Source organism: Saimiri boliviensis, chromosome 10, assembly GCF_048565385.1.
Source record: "Saimiri boliviensis isolate mSaiBol1 chromosome 10, mSaiBol1.pri, whole genome shotgun sequence".
NCBI lineage: Eukaryota > Metazoa > Chordata > Mammalia > Primates > Cebidae > Saimiri > Saimiri boliviensis.
Genome location: NC_133458.1, coordinates 6,557,097 through 6,575,802, shown reverse-complemented (window position 1 = coordinate 6,575,802; position 18,706 = coordinate 6,557,097).

Genomic DNA, 18,706 nt, shown 5'->3' with positions numbered 1-18,706 from the left:
GATTCTCCTGCCTCAGACTCCCGGTGAGCCAAGTGCACCATTGCACTCCAGCCTGGGCAACAGAGCAAGCCTCCATCCCCTCCTCAAAAAAACGGGCAGGCCCTGAAAGCCACGGTGGGTTACAGGAAAACAGGACCCTGCCTAGACTTCTCAGGAGTTTGGCCAGGACTCCAAATCTAGCCATGGAGATAAGCACAGAATTCCATTTAGGGCGTGGCTACCATCCATGTTTACACAGATTGTTACCTGGGTGCATGTACAGAGGATGCCATTACTCCAATTAATTGTTATGAATATTTCTGCAAAGAAATTACTTGGCTTCTTAACTTTTTTTTCAGACCAAGTCTCGCTCTGTTGCCCAAGCTGGATTGCAGTGGCATGATCTCGGCTCACTGCAAACTTCGAGTGATCCTCCTGCCTCCCTCAGTAACTGAGATTACAGGCACATGCCTGGCTAATTTTTGTGCTTTTAGTAGAGATGGGGTTTTGCCATGTTGGCCAGGCTGGTCTTGAACTCCTGACCTCTGGTGATCCACCTGCGTAGGCCTCTCCCAAAGTGCTAGGATTACAGGCATGAGCCACCAAGCCCGGCCTTGGCGTCTTAATTTGTGGTCAGTTTTTTCAGGCAAACGCTGAAGTCGTGGCACTTCAATGTCGGCTTTGTAATAACAGGGAGAAAAAGTGATAGTTATAAATACGACAGCTCAGGAACCCTATGCAGCCAAATACAAATGTCAGCGGGAAAAATAGGGATTTCTTCTGCTTGCACACCCACTGCCTCAGCTGGAGAGGCTGTTTGTCCAGCAGAAAGAAGACGGGGAAGTAGGCAGAGCTGATACACCTTCTCATCGGGCAACTGAAGAGCCACGGATGGGGGCTCGAACCGGTATTCCCAGCTACTCTGGAGGCTGTGGCACAAGAATCGCTTGAACCCAGGAGGCGGAGGTTGCAGTGAGCCCAGATCACACCACTGCCTGGGTGACTCTGACTCAAAAAAAAAAGAGAAGAGCCAGAATATCAACATAGAAGGAATTCAGAAGAAAACAAGTTACAAAAAACCATGGCATTCAATAGCACTCATGTGGCCAGGCTTCCGTGTGGTGCACTCTGCCCCTGCGCCACCCCTGCTGGCAGGCATTTATTCAGGAGTTGAGGCGCTCCCTCCCAGGCAGCTGTAGTTTGTGATAAAAAGTTCTTTCTCAGATTAGGCCTACATTTACTTCCTGGTAACTTTGACCCTTTGGAGCAGTAAGAGCCTCTCCATTCCTTTTTCCTTCTACACCATTGCTGTCCTAATCATTGAAGACAGTCCCTAGTCCCTGTAAACACTCTCTTCTCAGAGGCAGGGGAAGCCAGAGGCAGGAAAGAGGCCGTCTGCACTCCCTCCCAGCATCCCAACCTCCTGAGGTCACCCTGCTGGCCAGGGCCTTTAGGAGACAAATGGTGATAACATTTGGACAAAATAGTGTCTTTTCTTCTCTATTCTTGTCAAACCCCTCAAGTAAAGGTTATATTGTGAAAAATTCTAACAAAGAAAGCCAAGGCAATGATTTGCAAAGCATGTGGTAAAGGTATACTATTCTTAATGAAGCGGTGTGGAAAACTTATTTTAAGACTTTCCTCCAAAACCTAAAATGCAATAAAAAAAAAAAAAAAAAAAGACTTTCCTTTTTTCAGGTGCAGCAGCTCACACCTGTAATCCCAACCCTTTGGGAGACGGAGGTGGGAGGATCACTTGAGCCTGGGAGTTCAAGGCTGCAGTGAACCACATTGCACCACTGTATTCCAGCCTGGGAGACAGAGTGAAACTCTGTCTCAAATAATAATAAAAAAATACAAATTGTTTTAAGATTTTTATTTATTTTTTCTTTGAGACAGAGTTTCACTTTTGTTGCCCAGGCTGGAGTGCAGTGGCACCATCTCTGCTCACTGCAACCTCCGCCTCCGGGGTTCAAGCCATTCTTGTGCCACAGCCTCCAGAGTAGCTGGGATTACCGGCATGGGACCACGCCCGGCTAAATTCATATTTTTAGTAGAGACCGGGTTTCACTATCTTGCCCAGGCTGGTCTTGAACTCCTGACCTCGTGATCCACCCACCTCAGCCTCCCAAAGTGCTGGAATTACAGGACTGAGCCACCTTTCAAGGCCTAACATTTTTTATTTTTTACTTTTATTTGGAGACAGAGTCTCGCTCTGTTGCCCAGGCTGGAGTGCAGTGGTGTGATCTTGGCTCACTGCAACCTCTACCTCCCGGGTTCAAGTGATTCTCCTGCCTCAGCCTCCCGAGGAGCTGGTATTACAGGCACGTGCCACCAGGCCTGGCTACTAAAGTTGCTAACATTTTGCCAAACAAGAATTTCAGGACCAGGTGCGGTGACTCATGCCTGTAATCCCAGGACTTTGTGAGGCTGAGGTGGGTGGATCACTTGAGATTGGGAGTTTGAGACAAGCCTGACAAACATGGAGAGACCCCTGTCTCTGCTAAAAATACAAAAGTAGCTGGGCATGGTGGCACATGCCTGTAATCCCAGCTACTCAGGAGGCTGAGGCAGGAGAATTGCTTGAACCCAGGAGGCAGAGGTTGTGGTGAGCAGAGATGGTGCCACTGCACTCCAGCCAGGGCAAGAGTGAAACTCTGTCCCAAAAAAAAAAAAAAAAAGAATTTCCAAAAGACCTCGGGCGGGTGTGGTGGCTGATACCTGTAATCCCAGCACTTTGGGAGGCAAGGGCGGGAGGATTGCTTGAGGCCAGGAGTTCCAGACCAGCCCAGACAACAAAGGGTTATCGCTACAAAGTAAATAAAAAGAATTTCAAAAGAATTTTTCAGGCTGGGAGGCCAAGGCAGGGGAGGGAGGATCAGGAGGTCAGGAGATAGAGACCATCCTGGCCAGCATTGTGAAACCCTGTCTCTACTAAAATTACCTGGGTGTGGTGACAGCTACTGGGGAGGCTGTGGCACAAGAATCCATGGAACCTGGGAGTCGGAGGTTGCAGTGAGCCGAGATCGCACCACTGCACTCTAGCCTGGCGACAGAGCTAGACTGTCTCAAAAAATAAATTTAAAAAATTATTTTCAAACCTGGTCACAGTGGCTGAAGCCTGTAATCCCAGCACTTTGTGAGGCTGTGGCCGGCAGATCACCTGAGGTCAGGAGTTCAAGACCAGCCTGGCTAACATGGTAAAACCCCATTTTTACTAAAAATAAAAAAAATTAGCTGGGTGTGGTGGTTCATGCCTGTAATACCAGTTACTGGGTAGGCTGAGGTAGGAGAATCGCTTGAACCCAGGAGACAGAGGTTGCAGTGAGCCGAGATTGCACCATTGCATTCCAGCTTGGGCAACAAGAGTGAAACTCCCTCTTGAAAAAAAAAATTTCAAACGTGTTTGTGATAGAAGTGGGAAAAAATTGAGTTTGGATATAAGAATAAACCACTATTTTCTCATTGTTCTGAGAAATGATTGTAAAGATATATGCTGGGCGTGGTGGCACATGACTTTACTAATCCCAGCTACTCAGGCATGTGCCATCATGCTTGGCTAATTTTTTTTTTTTTTTTTTTTTAGTAGAGATGGAGTTTCACCATATTAGCGAGGATGGTCTCAAAATTCTGACCTTGTGATCCGCCCACTTCAGCCTCCCAAAGTGCTGGGATTACAGGGTGTGGGCCACCGCGCCCAGCCTTTTTTTTCCTCCTGACCTTGCCTTCCAAAGTGCCAGGCTGGGCACCGTGGCTCATGCCTGTAATGTCAGCACTTGGGAGGCTGAGGCGGGCAGATTACCTGAGGTCAGGAGTTCGAAACCAGACTGGCCAACATGGTGAAGCCCTGTCTCTACTAAAAATACAAAAATTAGCCAGGTGTGATGGGAGGTTCCAGTAGTCCCAGCTACCCCAGAGGCTGAGGCAGGAGAATCATTTGAACCCAGGAGGCAGAGGTTGCAGTGAGCCACAGGCCATTCCACACTAGCCTGGGGACAGAGCAAGACTCTGTTTCCAAAAAAAAAAAAGATATATACCAAGCTGTAACTAGTGATTATTTCTTAATGAGGTAATTGTGATTTTGATTTTCTTTTTTGAGTCTATTTTATTTTTTAATTCAACAAACAAAAATTTAGTAATAGGAAAATAAACATTTTAAATTAAATATAGTAAGCAGAACATTTCAAAATAAAGCACCTATTGGGACTCAACTTTGAGAAAAATAGTCCATCTCCCATGGGACCTTGTTTTGAATTCCACAGGGGGTCTCTGAAAAATGATGATGATACTTTTGTCTTGCTGTGAACACACAAATCCCATCAGAATGCAGTCATTTTCTTGTAATGGAGAAAGTTCTCAGTAAGCAAACCACAAGCAGAAATCGTTTTCCATTTTTCTTAAATTTGTCCGTGAATGTTTTATACCAGAGTATGGACTCTCAACTAGGTTTCCGAAGGAGGTCAAAATGCTGATGGTGAAGTTTCTGTCTCTACTGCCCCCTAGGACCACCACCTTTATGCGGACTGAGAGACTCCAGATAAATTCTACTTTCAGTTTTTTTTTTTTTTTTTTTTTTGAGACGGAGTTTTGCTGTTGTTGCCCAGGCTGAAGGGCAACGGTGCCATCATGGCTCACCGCAAGCTCCGCTTCCCGGGTTCAAGTGATTCTCCTGCCTCAGCCTCCTGAGTAGCTGGGATTACAGTCATGTGCCACCGTGCCCAGCTAATTTTGTCTTCTTAGTAGAGACAGGGTTTCTCCATGTTGGTCAGTCTGGTCTCAAACTCTGGACCTCAGGTGATCTGCCCGTCTGGGTCTCCCAAAGTGCTGGGACTACAGGCATGAGCCACCACACCCGGCTGGAAATTCTACTTTCTAATGAGATGGTTTTTTTCCTTTACCAGATGACTCCTAAGCTGAACAAAAATCGGTTCTGTTAATAAAGGTGGCAAATGCTTCAGTCTCTGCTCCTGGGTCCTGCTGGAAGCAGAACACGAGTGGCTCTAGGCGACGTACTCTGGGCCAGGGTGTGTCTTGGGCATTGGTGGCTCAGCACGGACTGCCAGCACCCCACACCAGGGAGGGCCGATGGCAGGTTTCTGGACAGCTTGAGACTAAGGATACACACGGGGTCTGTGCTGGACCTGCTGGTGCAAGAAGTGCTTTTTCACTGAATGGTTCTGTTTCTTGAACTTGCCTATAGCAAGGGCAGAAAAGACACCTGGGCTTTGGGGTTTGGGCTTCTCGATCAGGTCGTATATCTCTTCACTGATCTTCCCTCCCACTCTCTCCACCCTGATGGTTCAGGCCTGCTCATTGCTCATTTCCACGGCAGGCATCACACTACACAGTCCTCAATCCCAGGCTCTGCCCCCAGCAACCCATCCTGCCAACTCTCCCCCGAAGACATCCTTCTCCATGTTCATGCCGACGTTGCTTTTCTTGTTTGTGTTTTATCCACCTGTAAAATACAAGGTTCAAGGCCAACTCAGAGGACAAAGAAACTGCTTCAGGCCAGGCGCTGTGGCTCACAGCTGTAATCCCAGCGCTTTGGGAGGCCAAGGCAGGTGGATCATGATGTCAGGAGTTTGAGATCAGCCTGGCTGACATGGTGAAAGTCTGTCTCCACTAAAAATACAAAAGATTAGACAGGCATGGTGACAGGTGCCTGTAATCCCAGCTTCCGGGGAGGCTGAGGCTGGAGAATTGCATGAACCTGGGAGACAGAGGTTGTAGTGAGCTGAGATCACGCCACAGCACTCCAGCCTGAGTGACAGAGCAAGACTCCATCTCAAAAAAAAAAAACAAAAACATGACCAGTTGACCTGGCGTGGTGGCTCATGCTTCCCAGCATTTGGGAGGCCAAGGTGGGAGGATTGCTTGAGGCCAGGAGCTTTGAGACCAGCTTGGGCAACATCGTAAGACCCTACCTCTACAAAAAATAATAAATAATAAAAATAAATAAAAAGACCACGTCAATGTGTATTGCAATTTACAAGTGTTTGTCTCATTGTGGCAGGATCCTGTTCTAGGTTGTGTGTTTAAGCAGACAAAGGCTCAAGATAAGAAATCAGCTTGGCAGGTAGGTACGGAAGGTCGGGTGGCTGAAAAAGTTTAAGGTAGAACAGAGGACTTGGTGCCAAGGGTGGCAGGGAAATGCCATGGACTCAGTCCGGAAAAAAAAAAAAAAGTGCAGAAATGGTGGAAAGCCTATGGGGTGAGGAAGGGGAAGAAGTGGGCCATTAAGAAAAGCATTAGGTGACATAAGGCGGCCTTGCCCTGGCTGCTCCCTCTCCCTGACGTAAGCATTGCTGGCACTTTTGCCCACCTCCTCCATGAAGCCCTATGTGACCCCTCAGTTTGAAATAGCTGCCCAGTCACTCTATCCATCAGGCTATTTCATATCTCGTCCCTGTTAGTTTGTTGTTTATCAGTTTACTGCCTGTTTCTCTCAATAAGGATGTCAGTGCTCTGCAAGCAGAGACCTTGGGTGGCAGAATCTAGAACTGCCTGCAAACAATACATGCTCGATATGCATTGCTGAATGTGTCCACCTCTCCAACTCATTTAAGGCCTGGTTTCAGGCTCACTGCAACCTCTGCCTCCTGGGTTCAAGGGATCCTCCTGCCTCAGCCTCCTGAGTAGCTGGGATTACAGGTGCCTGCCACCATGCCAGGCTAAATTTTTTTTTTGCATTTTCAGTAGAGACAGGGTTTCACCATGTTGGCCAGAGTGGTCTCGAACTCCTGACCTCATGATCCACTCGTCTCAGCCTCCCAAAGTGCTGGGATTACAGGTTTGAGCCACCACATCTGGCCTCCCACTCATCTTCGAATTTAACTGCCAAGCAACACGGCTGGATATAAAGAAGGAAACCCTTCACGCCTGTAATCCTAGCACTTTGGGAGGCCGAGGTGGGTGGATCACCTGAGGTCAGGAGTTCAAGACCAGCCTGGCCATCATGGTGAAACCCCATCTTTAAAAAAATAAATAAATAAAATAAAAAAGGAAACCTGTAAGTTACTAGCACATAGTTTGTCTCATGCACATTTTGACATAAGATATATTAACCCTGACAAGTCCTTCCCCGAGGTACCGGTTGGATGAATGCATCTGGCACTATTCTCCAGCAAACGCTCCTGTTCATGCCGGCCTAGTCATTTTGTCATTCTCAGCACATCCCCACACTGGCCTGACTTCTCTGCCTTCACACACAGTGTCTTCAACACCAAGATGCTATTTCTTTTCCTTCTCTCTATGGACGGCCAACCCATGCTTCAAATTCCAGTTCACATTTCTTTTGAAGTCTTCCGAAATCCTCTACCTTCTTCCTTTGATCTGCAAAATTTGCTGTATATTTCCAACATATATACCGCCCCATTTTCCATTATTTCTTTTTTTTTTTGAGACGGAGTTTCACTCTTGTTATCCAGGTTGGAGTGCAATGGCGCGATCTCGGCTCACCGCAACCTCCACCTCCTGGGTTCAAGCAATTCTCCTGCCTCAGCCTCCCGAGTAGCTGGGACTACAGGCACGCGCCACCATGCCCAGCTAATTTTTGTATTTTTAGTAGAGACGGGATTTCACCTTGTTGACCAGGATGGTCTCGATCTCTTGACCTTGTGATCCACCCGCCTCAGCCTCCCAAAGTGCTGGGATTACAGGCTTAAGCCACCGTGCCCGGCTCCATTATTTCAGTTGTTCATGGAAGCTAGCCCTGTTTCCTCAGCCCCATTCCCCGGCTGCCAGATGGGACCATGGGTCTTCTAATTCCCCAATCCCCTAACACAAAGCTAGACTTAGCAAGCCTGCAGCATAGAGACGGCGGGGAAAAGAACCCGCTCCAGACTGTGCACATACCTGCTCGTTTTTGTCACTGTCCTGGTCACCACCCACACCTGGCACTAGCCCATCTTGTCCCCACCCCAACACATGGCTTAGCCAAGAGCTGTAAACCTTTTTTTTTTTTTTTTTTTTTGAGACGGAGGCTTGCTCTGTCACCCAGGCTGGAGTGCAGTGGCATAGTGGCACGTCTCAGCTCACTGCAACCTCTGCCTCCCGGGTTCAAGCGATTCTCCTGCCTCAGCCTCTTGAACAGCTGGAATTACAGGCGCCCGCCACCAGCCCTGGCTATTTTTTTTGTATTTTTAGTAGAGATGTGTTTCACCGTACTGGCCAGGCTGGTCTCAAATGCCTGACCTCATGACCCACCCACCTCGGCCTCCCAAAGCTTTGGGATTACAGGTGTGAGCCACTGCGCCTGGCCAAGAGCTGTAAACTTGTGGAATTTACCCAGTGTAGCAGACATCAGTTCTTTTTTGACTGCCCCCAATCCATTTCTCCTTCTATCAGGTACAAACCCTGGTTTGAGATTTGGGATTTGGGAATCCTCCATTTCTTTGCCTATAGAGTTCCTTAGAACTAGAACAAAATTTCATCGTTCAAATTAGGATGATTTTATTTTATTTTTTGAGACAGGGTCTCACTGTGGCACCCAGGCTGGAGTACAGTGGCATGATCACGGCTCACTGTAGCCTCAACCTCCCCAGGTTCAAGGGATCCTCCCATCTCAGCCTCCTGGGTAGCTGGGACCCCAAGCATGCTCCACCATACCCAGCTAATGATTTCTAGTTTTTATAGAGATAGATTTTTGCCATGTGGCCCAGGTTGGTCTTGAACTCCTGAGCTCAAGCAATCCGCCCACCCTGGTCTCCCAACGTACTGGGATTACCGGCGTAAGACATTGTGCCAGGTCTTAGGACACTTTTGAGGGTAAAAGATGTCCTATAAATAATTCTGCCAGCTCCATATGGTGTAAGCCGGGATTGTCCCTGGCAAAGTGGGACATTTCATCATCCTATTGGGAGGAGACTCCACAGCTGGGTGCAGGGGTGGCCTGTGGCTCCTGCCTGTCTGATGACAGCCTCACACTCTCCCCAGGATAGAAGTGGCTCAGGGATAGTCACACGACTCCACAAAGCCGATAGGGTACCAGGAGAATTTTGCTGAGGGAGCTGGGATTATGGCAAGTGCTCCTCCCTGTGGGGCTTAATTTGAGCATTAAGGCCTGGAGCTAAATAGCCACAGATAGGGTTTGGCTCTGTGTCCCCACCCAAATCTCCTGTTGAACTGTAATTGCCAGTGTTGGAGAAGGGGCCTGGCGGGACCTGATTGGATCTTGGGGGTGGATTTCCCCCTGGCTATTCTTGTGATATTGAGGGAGTTCTCAAGAGATCTGGTTGTTTAAAAGCATGTAGTCCCTCCTGCTTCATACTCTTTCTCCTTCCCCAGTCACGTAGGCTGTGCCTGCTTCCCATTTGCCTTCCGCCATGATTGGAAGCCTCCTGAGGCCTCCACAGCCACATGAATCAATTCAACTTCTTTTCTTTATAAATTACCCAGTACCAGGTAGTTCTCTATGGCACTGTGAGAACAGACTAATACAGCCACCTTGTAACCATAAGGGAGAAGCCTGCTGGGGACGTGCTCCCCCAAACCCTGGCCTCCTGTGGAGGGAATGGCGTGTGTGAGGGAAAAGTCCTGGCATTTAGGGGAAATGTGTGTGTGAGAGATATTGTGGTGGGAAGGGGCAGGTGGGAATAGGATGGGGAGAGGCTCTATATGAAGGAAGAGAGGTGGGCAGGGGCCCGATCATATAGGATTCTGAGGAAATCAAAGGACCCCTGAGCTTACATTCTAGGAGCTCTAGGTTAGACAGGCCCAGTGTAGGCCTGTGAGCTTCTGGGGGAATGCAGATATGTTCTTGGGTGTTTGAAAGCATTCTGTGAGAATTTTGCAATTTTGTATTTTAGTTTTGAAAAACATGACTTTAACTTTTTTTAATTTAAAACTTTATTTTATTTGGCAAATAAAAATTATGTGTATGTATGTATGTGTGTATATGTGTGTGTGAGTGTGTGAGTGTGTGTGTGTGTGTGTGTGTGTGTGTATTTACTTATTGAGACAGGGCTGGAGTGCAGTGGCACCATCTTGGCTCATTGCAGCCTCAACCTCTCAGGGTCAAGTGATCCTTCCACCACAACTCTCGAGTAGCTGGACCCATAGGTGTGTACCACCATGCACACATAAATCTTTTATTTATTTTTATTTTTTATTTTTTGAGACTGAGTTTCTGTTCCTGTTGTCCAGGCTAGAGTGCAATGGTGCAATCTTGGCTCACCACAACCTCTGCCTCACGGGTTCAAGCGATTCTCCTTCCTCAGCCTCCAGAGTAGCTGGGATTACAAGCATGCACTACCACGCCCAGCTAATTTTGCATTTTTAGTAGAGACAGGGTTTCTCCATGTTGTTCAGGCTGGTCTCGAACTCCTGACCTCAGGTAATCCACCTGTCTTGGCCTCCCAAAGTGCTGGGATTACAGGCGTGAGCCACCGTGCCTGGCCAAACTCTTTTATTTTTTGTAGAGATGGAGTCTTGCTATGTTGCCCAGGCTAGTCTCAAACTCCTGGACGTAGGAGATCCACCCACCTTGGCCTCCTAAACTGCTGGGATTACAGGTGTGAGCCACAGAGTTGTATGGCCTAAAAGTTGTATGTATTTATTATGTATACTATGATTTTTTTTTTTTTTTTTTTTTTTTTTTTTGAGACGGAGTTTTGCCGGCTCACCACAACCTCCGCCTCCTGGGTTCAGGCAATTCTCCTGCCTCAGCCTCCTGAGTAGCTGGGATTACAGGCACGTGCCACCATGCCCAGCTATTTTTTGTATTTTTAGTAGAGACAGGGTTTCACCATGTTGACCAGGATGGTCTCGATCTCTTGACCTCATGATCCACCCGCCTCAGCCTCCCAAAGTTCTGGGATTACAGGCTTGAGCCACCACACCCAGCTGAGCCCGTCACCTTCTACTGGCATCCTGACTGAGACGGGCACCAAGTAGGGTGACTTTTACTTTTCCACATTAATTACGAGAGAGTTGGACTGAATCTGGGAATGATTCATTCAAATGGAATGAAAGTTCAAGGACTTCAACAGCCCTGTGCCTCGCACTGTTCACGTGAAGAAACTGAACATTCTGCGTGGAGAAAAGCAGGAGAAAACCCGACTTCACCCAGCAGTGGCCGGCGCCTGCCAGGCAGTGGCAATCTGTACGGTGTTCTTGTACAAACAGTGATTCCATTTCAGCAAAACATCAACAGTTACATTCCATTAGAGCTGTTGATTTAACTTCTATTTGCCTTTTACTTGGGTTTATATATTATTTGCAAATTGGTTTTGTTATAAAATTCATAATTTTAAGAGTTTATACCTAGATTCATGTTTATTACTTTTTTTCCCCCGCTATTGTTGCCCAGGTTGGAGTGCAGTGGTGCGATCTCAGCTCACTGCAACCTCCGCCTCCTGGGTTCAAGCAATTCTCCTGCCTCAATCTCCCGAGTGGCTCGGATACTACCTCCAGCTAATTTTGTGTTTTTAGTAGAGATGGGGTTTCACCATGTTGGTCAGGCTGGTCTCGATCTCCTGACCTGAGGTAATCCACCTATCTTGGCCTCCCAAAGTGCTGGGATTATAGGCGTGAGCCACTGCACCCTGTCCATGTGTCTTACTTTTTTTTTTTTTTTTTTTTTAAAGACAAGTTCTTGCTATGTTGCCCAGGCTGGAGTGCAGTGACTATTCACAGGTGCAATCCCACTACTGATCAGCAAGGGAGTTTCGACCTGCTCCATCTCCAACCTGGGCTGGTTCACCCCTCCTTAGGCAAGCTGGTGGTCCCTCCTCCTGGGAAGTCACCATATTGATGCTGAACTTAGTGCGGACACCTGGTCAGCATAGTGCACCATTATACTATAATAAAATAATTTGATTTTTCTTTTTTTTTTTTTGAGATGGAGTTTCGCTCTTGTTACCCAGGCTGGAGTGCAATGGCGCGATCTTGGCTCACCGCAACCTCCGCCTCCTGGGTTCAGGCAATTCTCCTGCCTCAGCCTCCTGAGTAGCTGGGATTATAGGCACGCGCCACCATGCCCAGCTAATTTTTTGTATTTTTAGTAGAGACGGGGTGTCACCATGTTGACCAGGTTGGTCTCGATCTCTCGACCTTGTGATCCACCCGCCTCGGCCTCCCAAAGTGCTGGGATTACAGGCTTGAGCCACCGCACCCGGCCAAATAATTTGATTTTTAAAAAGTGGCTCCATACATCCCTCAGCTTGAGAACACTGATCTCATCCAATATTTCCTCTGCTGCAGAAATGCTTCTGAAACATAAGGGGCTCCATAACCATCTGTCAGAAAGGCTTGGCACTAAAGTTTAATATTTCCAACCATGCATCCTGATGTGCCCACTGTAGTGACCCTCATGAAAAGTCCAAGCTCTTTTCTATGGAACAGTCTTCCATCGCTGATGTCCTGCAATAGCATCTCCAGCTCTCCATCCCTGTTTTTCAGAAGCTTACCCCTCTCCTAGGTCTCAATGCAAACGCCCTTCTCCATGAAGTAGTCCTTGACGTTCTTCTCTAACCAGAAGTGGCCTTCCCTCACTGGAACTTTCAAAGCACATTGTGTCCCAGTGTGCGTGCTGGTTACTGGTGTAGCTTTCTTTCTCCTGCTAGTTTTTGCTTTTGGAAAGCAGGATTTGTTTTTCATTCATTTGTACTCACTGTAGCCCTTACCAGCATCTAACATATACAGATGTTTAGTAAATATTGAATTAAAGGAATCAGTGAAAAGTATAAGATTATACACACGCACAACACGAATGAAAACTAGAAAAGTTCTGCATAAATGTATAATACACATCTGCTTTTTTTTTTTTTGAGATGGAGTCTTGCTTTGTCGCCCAGGCTAGGGTGCAGTAGTGTGATCCTGACTCACTGCTACCTCCACCTCCTGGGTTCAAGTGATTCTTCTGCCTCAGCCTCCTGAGTACCTGGGACTATAGGTGTGCACCACCATGCCCAGCTAATTTTTGTATTTTTAGTAGTGACAGGGTTTCAGAATGTTGGTCAGGCTGGTCTCGAACTCCTGACCTCCAGTGATCTGCCTGCCTCAGCCTCCCAAAGTGCTGGGATGACAGGTGTGAGCTACCGCACCTGGCCTGCCTGGTATTTTTAAGTCTGAATCAGAAGCCCGGTTCAGACTGCTGTCCAGCACCACTCCTGAATGCCATCTCTTAATTTGCAACTTTAAACTTCTCTGTGCTAGAGAACACCTGTTTGTAATGCACCAGAATTTCCTTGTGCCCTCATCCCTTGTACCACTTCTCCAAATGGAGTCTGACATCAGCCTTTTTTTTTTTTTTTTTTTTTTTTTGGAGATGGAGTCTCACTCTGTAGCCAAGGCTGGAGGGCAATGGCACGATCTTGGCTCACTGAAACCTCCGCCTCCAGGGTCCAACTGATTCTCCTGCCTCAGCCTCCTGAGTAGCTGGGATTACAGGCATGTACCACTACACCCAGCTAATTTTTGTATTTTTAGTAGAGATGGGGTTTCCCCATGTGGGCCAGTCTGGTCTTGAAATCTTGAACTCAGGTGATCCACCCTCTTTGGCCTCCCAAAGTGCTGGGATTACAAGCATGAGCCACCACACCTGGCCAAGCCTCTTTTTATTGAGTATCAATCCTCAGAGTAGCATTGTTCTGTGATAAAGGGAAGGTTGATAAAAAACAATTCAAACAAATACACCTTTCAGGAATTTACACTGTATAGAAAAAAACAAGGCGTATTCATGCTAAATCAAAATGAAATATGCAGGCATGACTAAGCCAACCTTTGCTTAGAATGCATGTGAAAACATCTAAACACCTATACCCAGGAGTGGAAAAGCAATGAAAGGGATGTGCTATCCAGGAAATGTACAAAACTTGAAACTTTTTTTTTTCTGAGGTGGAGTCTTGCTCTGTCATCCAGGCTAGAATGTAGTGGCACAATCTTGGCTCACTGCAACCTCCGCCTCCCAGGTTCAAGCAACTTTTTTGTGTGTGAGAGGGAGTCTTTCTCTGCCTCCCAGACTGCAGTGCAGTGGCGTGATCTCGCCTCACTGCAACATCTGTCTCTCGATTTCAAGTGATTCTTCTGCCTCAGCCTCCTGAGTAGCTGGGACTACAAGCGGGTGCCACCACACCCAGCTAATTTTTGTATTTTTAGTAGAGATGGGGTTTCACCATATTGGCCAGGCTGGTCTCAAACTCCTGACCTCAAGTGATTCACCCATCTCAGCCTTCCAAAGTGCTGGGGTTACAGGCATGAGCCACCACACCTGGCCCAAAACTCAGAACTTTAGGAGAATAGATAGGGAGTCACTGATTATTTATTTATTTATTTATTTTTAATTCACCTGGGTACAGGTGGGCTAAGGCTGAAAAGGCTCTTTGCCTTTACAGCAGATTTTTACAAATACCTGGTTTTCCAAGTTATTTGAATCCTCACTGATTTCACGGTGGGATAGTCTGCAAAGGTTATCTATAATACTTTAACACTTAATGTTTTACAAGTGAAGAAATAAGCCATCTGCTTTGTTCAGTTTTATTCCAGGACTCTTCAACCCTGTGGGCGGAAAATCAGAGCCAAGCAGACGAATGTCATTGCCAAGCAATGTTATCACTAAGCTGAAGACCAGCTTCGTTTGGTGGCCTCAGCACTACTGGGTGATTGAGCAATCTTTTAATTTCCCTTTGCTCACCACTCCTGGGCCACAGAGCAAAACTCCATCTTAAAAAAAAAAAAAAAAAAAAAAAAAAAAAAAAAAAAAAAAAAACAGACATAATCCTTTAAAAGGAATACCAGAAAGAGGCTGGAGTAGAGAGGAGTAATGACATAGCAATCACAGAATTTCCTAGAACATAGTTCTTATATTAAGGATCTCACTGAGTCCTGAGAAGAATCAAAATAATAAAAAACCCCCACACCTCAAATAGGGGGTAGTTAAGAATAAAGAGAAAATCCTAACAGCTGTCAGAGACAATCAGGCAGGCTACCTACCAAAGAATACGAGTGAGACTGACATCAGCCACCTGGTCTCTAAGAAGATTTTAGTGACACCATCAAAGTGCTGAGGAAAATATCCTTGATCTTAGAATTTTATTCTCCATCAATCTCCTAGCCAATATTCGGAGTAAAATATGACGTTTTTGGATCTTCTAAGAGTAAGACACTTCAGGACCTACAAACCCTCTCTGAAACAATGAATAAAGGACATTCTCCAACAACAGGAATGAACATTGGAAGATATCATGGATCGCAAGAAACCAACGTGTGCAAAGAAGTTAGCAGGCTTGGTGCGGTGGCTCACGCCTGTAATCTCAGCACTTTGGGAGGCCAAGGTAGGTGGATCACTTGCGTTCAGGAGTTCAAGACTAACCTGGGCAACATAGTGAGGCCCTCACCTCTGTTTTTAAAAAACACAGGGCTGGGTGTGGTGGCTCATTCCTGTAATCCCAGCACTTTGGGAGGCTGAGGCAGGCAGATCACGAGGTCAGGAGTTTGATATCAGCCTGACCAACATGGTGAAACCCTGTCTCTACTTAAAATACAAAAATTCACTGGGCATGGTGGCATGTGCCTATAATCCCAGCTACTCAGGAGGCTGAGGCAGGAGAATTGCTTGAACCGGGAGGCAGGGGCTGCAGTGAGCCCAGATTGTGCCATTGCACTCCAGCCTGGGCGGGTGACAGAGCAAGACTCTGTCTCAAAAAAAAAAAAAAATTGTAATCTGTAGCTAGAAGGGACTTAGAAGAAAAGCAGCTCTCCCAGAGCCAAAACTTTTAACCACTTGTTTTTCTTTTTTTTTTTTTTTTTTTTTTTTTCTTTTTTTTTAGAGAGTCTCACTCTGTCACCCAGGCTGGAGTGCAGTGATGTCATCTCAGCTCACTGCGATACCCACCTCACAGGCTCAAGTTGGTCCTCCCACCTTTGCCTCTTGAGTAGCCAGGACTGCAGGTGCATGCCACCACCCCCAGCTGATTTTGTATTTTCAGAAGAGACCTGGTTTCACTATGCTGCTCAGGCTGCTCCCGAACTCCTGAGCTCAGGTGATCTGCCCACCTCTGCCTCCCAACGTGCTGGGACTGCAGATGTGAGCCATGGCGCCCGGCCTCAGCCACTTGGTTTGCAGACCTAGTTCCTCAGTGTCCAGCCCAGGGCCCAGCACAAAACAAGCTCTTTGCAGCCACGTGCTGCAGGAACGACGAACAGACTCATGAACACTGCTATCAGCATACATCTTTTCCAGAATGCTGCCATTTTCAGAATGAGATTTGCCACTTCTGTGAGTCCACTGAGGTCCCTGTAGCCATGAATGGGGACGCACGCAGCCAGGAGGGCTTTGCTGCAGACTCTTCTAGAAACAAGTTTGGATTGTGCTCCTTCCAAGGGCTTCTGGGAAAAATGCCTCTCTGCTGGCAGCTCTGCCCTTCCGCCCAAGGCCAAGAACCCTCTGAACAAATAGCAGCTTAGTGAGAGGGCAGGAGGGGAGCCACACGTCTGGAGAGCACACACTTCCTGTTCCCTGCGTGCCAGGTGGGCTAACTTCTACTTATTCCAGAGCACGTCTAGATTCCTGGCAAAACAAATAGGCCACCCCTATGTGCAAGCCTACTTCTTGACCTATGGGGGAAAAAACCCAGCAATGAATCAAAAGTCTACGTTGCAATATTTCCTGACCCCATTTAATTCTGGCTCCGAGCCTGGGCCTCCATAAATACATAATGACTTAGAAACTAGAGGATGCTCTTAAATGCCATTTATTCCCGACGCAGAGATGTGTTTCAAGGCAAGGCAAAAAAAATGAAGTTACTCACCTTTTTCTAACATTGGGATGAAATATGGCCACAGGGAGGGCAAACTCCAAACATTATTTCCCAGGGAGAGATCGTGATAATATTTTAGAAAGGGTGGAGAGAGGTCTTGAACACCCCAACTCACGTCTAACACAACAATTGAGTTTCCAGAAAAGTTCAAACCAAGGGCAAGACAAATAGGAGATGTGACCTGGCTTGGTCACGGACTGCCAGTGTGAACAGCCTTGGCGCCTACCTTTCGGGAGAGGACTCCCTTTTCTAATCAATGGAGACCATTGTGACTCCATCTTTAAAGTTCTTTCTAGGCCTAAAATTGTACAATTCACCGTTATTTTGGCTGCAGTGATTTCCTAGTCTCCCCTGGCCATTTACTCACTTTTAATTAAACGAGCGTTACCTGAATGCAGCCTTGTAGCAACTATACATAGTTGCATTGCTACTTTTCCAGCCGTGTTCCTGCATCCACCAGCCACCAGCCCTCTCCGTTTCTACACAGCCACCAGCCAGCCAGCAAATATTTATCAAGTTCCTAAAGTGAGCCAATCAGCGTTGGACAATAAAGACCGCAAACAGATCCCGCATCCAAGGAGCTTACATTTCAGTGGCGGAAAACAAACAATAAATGTGTAAACAGATACATCCATGGAATGATTTCAGGTACTAGCAAATACCAGGACGAAGATGTGGGTGATGAAAGCAGCCACGTGGCGAGCCAGGGGGAAAATCTTCTAAGCATGGGAACGGCAACCACACGAGTCCCGAGACAGGAAGCACGCGGCGCCTCTGAGGATGGAGGGGACAGCAAAGTGGCCGGGGCACAGCACATGAGGGAGAAAGTGTAGGGAGGAGGGGTGAGTGCCCCGATCACGCGGGCCTGTCAATTTTACTCTGAGGACTTTGCTCTACATGTGAGGGTAACTGGATGATCTTAAGGAGGGTTGTGGAGAAAGATCACGCTGTCTGTAGAGGGGTGGGCTGGAGAGCGGGGTGGGGGACCATGCAGTCACCTTAAGAAAAGTTCTCGGCTGGGCGCTGTGGCTCATGCCTGTAATCCTAGCACTTTGGAAGGCCGAGGTGGGTGGATCACCTGAGGTCAGGGGTTCAAGACCAGCCTGGCCATCATGGTGAAACCCCATCTTAAAAAAAAAGAAAGAAAGAAAAGAAAAGTTCTCGTTTGCCTGGGGTACTGTTAGCATTGGAGACAGTGAGAATCGATTTGGAACACACAGCACACGAAGGCCTCTGAGTGCAGCTACAGAAACTCACGGGCTGGTCTCATTCTCCACTAACTTCTCGGTAACGCTGGCATGTTTCCTCCTGGCCCTGCTCAGGACACTCTCAGCACATTCTCCCCGAAAGCCTTCTATACTGCCTCTGCCCTCTTCCCACCAGGCGTTAGCTTGCAGCTTCTGTAGAGTAAAAGGATTCCACTCACCTGTGAGGTCATGCTCCACTTCGTGCCCCGTGCACCCTCCACTGGGAACCTTGATTCCATGTTTTCAGGCTCAGAGGCACTCCCTGGGAGGCTCCTCTCCAGCCCCCACCCAGGTCCAGGCCCCTCTTGCTGATGTCATCTGAGCTGCTGCTCCTCCAAGGGGCCTCCTCTTTTTTTTTTTTAATAAAAAATTTTTATTTTTAAATTTAAAGTTATTTTTTAATTTAAATTTAAAGAGTCTCACGCTGTCACCCAGGCTAGAGTGCAATGGCACGATCTCGGCTCACTGCAACCTCTGCCTCTTGGGTTCAAGCGATTCTCCAGCCTCAGCCTCCCAAATAGCTGGGATTGCAGGGCAGAGCTTGGGAGTGGCAGCCAGCCGGCTCCGGGCTCGGGGGAAGCCAGAGGTGCACAGCGGTCCCAAAGTCAGCAAAGCCCTTCTTTGGGCTAACTTGCTGGGGAGCTGAAATAAGAGGAGAGAAAGAGTCCCATGTGTCCATTTATTAGAAGGTTACCGGTGAGGATTAGGAATGGCTGCAGG